Genomic DNA, 8,022 nt, shown 5'->3' with positions numbered 1-8,022 from the left:
AATAGCTTCCCTACCTTGAAGAGGCTTCCAACTTGGTAATGATCAGGATAGCAAATACATATCTGGGCATTGTTCTAAGTTCTTAACACATTTAATTCTTACCATGACCCTATGAAACAAGTTATTATTGCCTCCATGTTATGGATGAGGAGACTGAACCACAAAGGCTATGAGTAGCTTGTCCACTGTCCCACAGCTACTAAGTGATGGAGCTGGGGTTTGAACCTGAGCTGTGTGACCCCAGAGCCCTAGCTCGTAATCTCTAATCTGCTGTCTCTTTTGGTAGTAGAGACTGAAACTTGGTAACAAGAAGTCTTTACATGAGAAAGTAAAGTATAGTCATTCACTCACATTAAATTCTTTATATAGTAAGTTTCAGAAGTCGCAGATTTTAATTGTACCTGTATAAAATGAATCTATAAGTTGTTAAAGTATTTACATATACAGAAACATCCATATGAAGATAAATAGCTTTATTTACATGTTTAGCAATTAAAGCTTTCCCTATGAACACAGGCTTCTTTAGTGTTTTCTAACATTTAACCACTTTTTTTCTGATTCCAAAAAGGATGCATTTATTTTGAATGTGTAGAAAATCTTAAAAATCATCCGTAATTTCTCCATCAATATATGCCCATTAATAATATTTATTATTTAGTACATGATATAATATTTTAATTTTTATTTGTTAGGTAGGACAGTAATATCAGTAAGTCCTATTTCTCTATTTCACCAAGTATGATAATGTTGATTCTAATACATCGTATAAAGTTTCTATTCCAATTTAGCTTTAAATGGATGCTTTTCAGTATTGGGTTTTTTGATAATTTACATTGAGATTGGTTGATGTAACACCCAGCTGCATCAACATAATTCCTAGAATCTAAGAGTGTGCACTAATTGTACATTTCACAGCTATTATGCCTCATTTAATTCAGTGCATGTTGCTGGATACCCATAAGCAGGGCAAACAGGCCACTCCTTATTTGAGAAGCACCAATCAAATTCCTTTTCTTCAAGAAATAATTTTTTTACCTCCTTTTGGAAATATTACTTAAAAAAAACTGAAGGCATTTGATTCTTAAGATTTTATTATTAAAATGTAAATTTTATGAAATCTTAATAATCCGAGCTAGTTATCAACCCATGTCTTTTTAATATGTTAACTGGAATTAGTTGAGTTAGTGCTCTGGAAAGGAAAGCAGTATCTGGGAGTGAGGAGAATGAGAATGAATGGAACTTTAATCTGATAGTCAAGTGATCTGTGTTTAAATCCTGCCTCTACTATGGCCTGATAGTATTCAACTTCTCTGTACCTCAGTTTCCATGTCTGGAGAGTAGGAGGCATTATTATTAGTTATTAATTATTATTACAATTTGTGATCATTGATCTGCATTAGACGAGTTAATACATGTAAGATGCCAAGAATATTATTTTAACAATTTTTTTTTAGTGCCTACTATGTGCAGGACGCTTTAAGGTGTGAGGATTCAGCAGTGAACAAAAGAGATTTAAAAAAAAAAAAGTTCCTGACCAAAAAAAAGAAGCAAAAGGAGGTTAAGTGTCCCAGTTTGGGGGTGGAGAATTCAATGTTAAATAGGGTGGTGAAAGAAAGCCTTGCTAAAAAGATGATTCTTGAGCAATCATCTGAAGGAGGAGAGGGACTAAGCCATGCAAATATCTGAGGAAAGGGAGTTCTAGACAGAGAAAACAGATGGCCAAAGTCCCTGGGAAAAGTTGCAGTTATGGATAACCTAAAAGGATTCTGATATTTAGAAACTCTGAAATGTATATGGGCTATGGGTCATGCCTACACAAAAACAATGCAGCTAGTTAAGAAGTTAAAAATTTAGTTTAAAAATTTAAAAGTTTTGGGCCAGCCCAGTGACATAGTGGTTAAGTTTGCGTGCTCTGCTTCAGTGGTCTGGGGTTCACAGGTTTGGATCTCGAGCACGCACCTACGCACTGCTTAGTAAGCCATGGTGTGGCGGCATCCCACATATAAAGTAGAGGAAGATGGGCACAGATGTTAGCTCAGGGCCAATCTACCTCAGCAAAAAGAGGAGGATTGGCAATAGATGTTAGGTTAGGGCTGATCTTCCTCACCAAAAAAAAAAAAATTAAAAGTTTTGTGAGATTAATTTTTGGCATGATAGTATGAGGTGCTCTGCTGACTTGCTCCCCAGTGAAACTGGTCAAAACTATTCTTAAAAACTGGTCAAAATTATAAACAAATAAACAAAATTATAAACAAATAAACAAAAATAGACCACTCAAAACCTCTGGAAATTGTCCTAAGGGCAAATGGCAAATGAAGAAACATCTATTCAAGAAAATCTAGTTAAAAAAATAAAAACTAGATAAGAAATGCAAGTCTGTGGTGTTTGAACCAGACTACTCCTTCCATCTCCCCTACCAAAATCAGTGAACCAGAGATTCCACTCCAGCCAAGAAGACAGGGCTTCCTCCCCACCCAGCTCCCAGATGGAGAGCTTCCTTCCTGGGCCTAGCAGGACTTCATCATTTCTCACCCTGCCCTCAGCTGCCTGTTGCTGAAGCTATGTCCATCCTGAGTGAGTGCAGTCAAGAGGTAGGTAATCCCTTCTGCCCACCTCCAACTTGTGGAATAGATGCTCTACTCTGGGTATAGCATGGTGGAAATACTGGGGCCCCGATAACCCTTCCTTCATCTCCTGAGGTGTTGGTTCCATACCAGAAGAAACAAGTTAAGAGGACCTGATTGTCCTTACTCTCAGCTCCAGAGCCCTGGCTTAGAGAGTTTGCCTGGGGAGAGAGGCAGACCATGAACCAGATAGCTCCTAATCTCTTCCCAAAGGAAAGGCAGACCATGAGCCAGATAGCTCCTAATCTCTTCCCAAAGGAACTGACTTCATTTGCAACAGAGAGTGGAAAAATTTAGGCCTAAGGGTACTCTCAAGAGTAGTAGAGGTGTAGTGAAAGGCAGTTAGGAGGAGATTTGATTTATGAATCTAATGAAGATATAGCCAAGACTGATGCTGGCTAGTTTGCAGGAGAGAAAAGAGAATGAGACAGCTGAGAGGACTCTCCTGGGGTTAGAACAAATATCAAAACTGACATCAGAAACTATTGCTTCAAAGGAGCCACAATTTGATTGGATTTGTTTGTACAGGAATTAATTCCCCAGAGCATTGTTGAAAACAATAGAAGAATCAGTCAGCAATTAGTAGAGTTTAACAGCTGGGTATGGTCGGAGAAAGAGTGACTGTGAGCATCCCCAAAGTTGTGCCTCCTTGAGTAGCAACATCATTCGCTTAACAGTGTGGGAGAAAAATAGACTTTACTAAAATAATCCAGCCTATCAATAAGCAAACAAATAAGCAAATAACAAGCCCACTGTGTTTGTATGTGTGTGTGGGGGGTACCAGCACCCAGAGTTGCTACAATATATTATCTAAAATGTCTAGTGCATGCAGAGAAACAGGAAAATATGACTCATACACCAGGAAAAAAGGCAGGCACCATAAATTATCTGTGACAGTGACCAGTTGTTAGATTTAATAGAAAAATATTTCAAAGTAGCTATTGTATATATGTTCGCAGAACTAAAGGAAAGAATGATTAAAGAAGTAAAGGAAGGTATGATGACAATGTTAAATCAAATAGGAAATATCAATAAAGAGAAATTATAAAAAGGAACCAAGTGGAAATTCTGAAGTTGAAAAGTACAATAACTGAAATAAAATATTCACTAGAGGAGCTCAACAGATTTGAATTGGCAGAAGAAAAAATTAATGAACTTAAAGATAGATTGATAGAGATTGTGCAAGCTGGGAGAGAATAGAGAGAAAAAAGAGTGAAGAACAATGAACAGAGCCTCAGAGATGTGGGATACCATTTGGTGCACCAATATACAAGTAATGGGAGTATCAGAAGGAGAGGAGAGAAAAAAGAGGAAAAAATACTCAAAGAAATAATGGCTAAAAATTTCCCAAATTTGTTGAATAACAATAATCTACACATCCAGGAAGCTCAACAAACTCCAAATAGGATAAACTCAGAGACCCACAGACACAGCGTAGTAAAAACGCTGAAAGTCAAAGACAAGGAGAAAATCTTGAAAGCAGCAAGATAAAAGATGAGTCAGTTATAAGGGAACCTCAATAAAATTTTGAGCTGACTTCTCAGCAGAAACAATGGAGGCCAGAAGGCAGTGGGATAAAATATTTAAATTACTCAAAGATTTTTTTTTTAAAAAGGCCAAGCAAGAACCCTATATCCAGCAATGCTGTCTTTCAAAAATGAAGGCAAAATAAAGATTTTCCCAGATAAACAAAAACTGAATTTGTTGCCAGCAGACCCACCTTATAAGAAATACTGAAGGAAGTTCTTCAGGCTGAGAGCAAGTGACGCCAGACAGTAATTTGAATCCGCACAAAGAACACTGGGAAAGGGCTCCTTGGAGTAATGGCTGATTTCAGCACAGGGGCAAGGAAAGTGCATGTGCCTGGATATCTTACTGTGTCAGAAAGTAAGGAAGTGCTCAAAGAATGATGGAGACGTGTTAAAAGAACTCATAAGCCAACTTGAAGGCATTTCCATTCTATAAAACTGGGACAATTTGAGCACCAAAATAAATAATTTTAGTAATTATTCATAGCATATTGAATTAAATAAAACATGAGTCTATACTGATTAAATAACTAAACAATTAAATTATTAAATTTAGTTATTAAATTAATAACTAGATTGATGGATTGAAAAGGAGATGAGGAATGGGATAGTTATATAGTTTTAAGCATGTCTCCATAAAACACTTATTAATTACATAAGGGAAAAGAGTAACTTTACAGTGAAGAAGCCCTGGTAGGTATCACTTAATTCAAATGATCAATGTGAATATCAATAGTAGGGAAAATTGAAATCATGAGACACCAAACAGTGTGAAGAGTTCAACAACTCTTTGTGATATTCTGGGAAAAGATTCTTTACCTGATCATGATGGAATGAATCATAAGGAAACATCAGACAAATCCAAATTGAGGAATATTTTATAAAAACCAAAACTGAGGAATATTCTACAAAGTAATTTTCAAAAGTGTCAAGGTCACTGTAGTGGACAGAACCTAAGGTGACCGCCCCCCCAACGATCCCTGTTTCTTGGTGTTCACACCTTTGTGTAATCTCCTCCACTTCAGTGTGAGCAGGACTCGTGACTTGCTTTTAAGCAATAGGAAATGGCAAAGGTAATGGGATGTCACTCCACAATTACATAGGATGTATGTAACACGCCATCTTATTAGCAGACATGCTAGAGGCACTCCCCCTTTCTATCCTTGAAGTAGGCCACCATGAAGGAAGTGGCCATGTTGGAGAAGCTCACATGACAAGGAACTGTGGACAGCCTCTAGGAGCTAAAATAATGAAGATATTGGAGGCAGCTATTGCCCCAGTACAGCCTCTGAGGAGACCATCGCAATGGCTGACACATAGAATTCAGCCTGGTGAGACTCCGAAGCATAGAACCCAGTTAAGCCAGGCCTGGACTCCTGGTCCACAGAAACTTCGAAATTATAAATATGTGTTGTTTTAAGCTGCCAAGTTTGTGGCAATTGTTATACAGTGTAGAAAACTAATATAGTTCTGAAAGTCAATTAAAGACTTAGAAACTGTTCCAGATTAAAGGAGACTAAAGTGCTAGACAACTAAATGCGTTGTACGATTCTGAACTGGATTCTTCGGACAATTGGGAAAACTTTCTGGGCTCTAAGAATTAGACAGTAACAGTTTATCAATGTTATTTTCCTGATTTCGATGGTTATTTTCCAGTTAAGTAGGAGGAAATGTGGTAGGAAATAAACATTAATGTATTAAAGGATGAAAAACAATTAGTTAATGAAGGTGTTTTTTCTTCACTTTGCCTAACAAGATTGACCATTTTCCCCACTTAATTCAAGAAAGGAAGCCTTGTTTCTTTCTACCTTTCTCCTAAAGGTTGGAGAAGGGGAGAAAATAGAGGGAATTAATATTTGGTGACCAATTACTATGTGCCACAACTATAATATCCACTTCACATTAATTATTTAATTTAGTCCTTAATCACATGCTGAAGTAAATATCATTATCTGTACATTATAGATCAGGTATATTGGATTATCATTCCCAATTCTTCACTGCCTCCCCCAGCCATGTGACTTTCAACACCTCCCACAAGAGTAGGCAGAGTATATTTCCTCACCCCAGTGATGTTGAGATTAGTCATGCAACTTACTTTGACCAAGAGCATGTGGGCAGAAGTGATGTGAACCAAGGATTAAATGTGCTTGTGTGAATTGGTTTCTTTCTTGAGCTTCTGCTATTGACCATGAAAAGAACCTGCCTGCATATCTACTATTCTGAGGAGATTAAGGAGAAACATAAAGTAGACTTGAACCTAATTCAAAGCCTGGAGCCAAGCTAATCCTGGCTGAGCCCAGCAGAATCATAATCTGCCCAAAGACTTGGTGAACAAGAAATATATGCTTATTAACATAAGCCATTGAATAAGCCATTGAAATTTTGGGATTGTATTGTATGTATTGCTGCATAACTTTATTGCAGCAATAGCTCACTGATATACTGACTCAAATTCATACTCTCAGTTAGTGGGTTTGTCTGATTCTCAAGACCTATCCTCTTTATTGCTAACTATACTACTACAGCTCAACTAAGACTGTATTCACGGGAAAAAAAAGAAAACCCTACTAGTGTTAATTGAAATCTCTTCAAAGTGTCTTGATAAACTTATTTTTGCTTCCTACATTACAAATTTATATTTTTTAACTATCATGTTTTAATAGTGTCCTCAGGCATTTATCATAAAATCTAATAAACTTGATATATCCAAACTGGTGACTTTAGGACTAAGCTATCTTGGCATAGGCTATATTGGTCACAGTTGTCAAATAGTTAGGATCTATGTTATTGAAGGTATATTATTATGATTAGGATGTATATTTTGATTATTTAGGATTTTTTAGGATATGTATTGCCAAAGAATTATGATCTAAAGAATTAAATCCCCAGCTGGCCTGTGAGGATATAAAAATTCTTCGGGTGAAATTCAATTGGTATAAGAGAAGCCTTTGGTCCCCTGCGTTGCATCCTCTCAGCCTACCTCTGATTACAGCCACAGCTGTGGTAGACAATAGATGCAAGTTCAGACTCAGGCTAATATTGTCCCACTTGAATCCTGTGCTTTGTGTGTTTCATCTTTCTGCCCCAATGTCTTCTCCAAAGATACAGGAGCTTGCTGGACTTACTTGCAAAGGCAGTCCAGAAGTGGGGGGAGTTAATGCCTCTAGGGCACTCTCAACCATTGAGGGCAAGGGCAGTGGATAATTGCCCTAGCCTTCTGCCCTTGAGGTGGGCAATTCTGGAAGGCATTCTGTGTATTTCTCAAAGATCTAGGTGTAATGGAGCCACCTTTGCCCAGCAAGCATGTGGAGAACACACCTTTTCTTGCTATCTCCTCCTTCCCTGTCCTCTTCTCACCTCTCCTTTACTCCTGCTTCCTAGAATCATCTCCCAAGTAAACTACTTGCACTGAAATCCTTGTCTTATTTGGGGGGAACCAAACTAAGACAGAGGCATTTCCCAGAAACTGAGGAGCATATACTCCTCCCCCAAACCAATATGAGTTGAATGTGGCAGGGAGATTAGAAAGGCAAGATGAGAGCTCAGTGGGTGCAACTCCCCTGTTTCGTTACTTGAGTCACGTTCCAGATGACCAGTTGGCACCAGGAATGCACCGGTTTCACACACTGAGCTTGCAAAGTTCCCTGACGACATTTCCAGTTATTGGCACCTGCTTACCTTTGCTTTCATTGTGGGGACATACTGCGGTGAATCCTTACAGCACTGAGGAGGAATGACCTCGGGTGCCCAAATCCTCACTCTGTGACTCACTAGATAACTTTGGACCTGCCACTAAGCCTCAGTTTCCACATCTGGAAAGAGAGGATAACAATTACAACCTCATTAACTTGTCGTGAAGACAAAAG

Source organism: Ceratotherium simum, chromosome 3 (genome assembly GCF_057802395.1).
Source record: "Ceratotherium simum simum isolate JZ-2026a chromosome 3, ASM5780239v1, whole genome shotgun sequence".
NCBI lineage: Eukaryota > Metazoa > Chordata > Mammalia > Perissodactyla > Rhinocerotidae > Ceratotherium > Ceratotherium simum.
Note: the sequence above shows the minus strand (reverse complement) of the source record.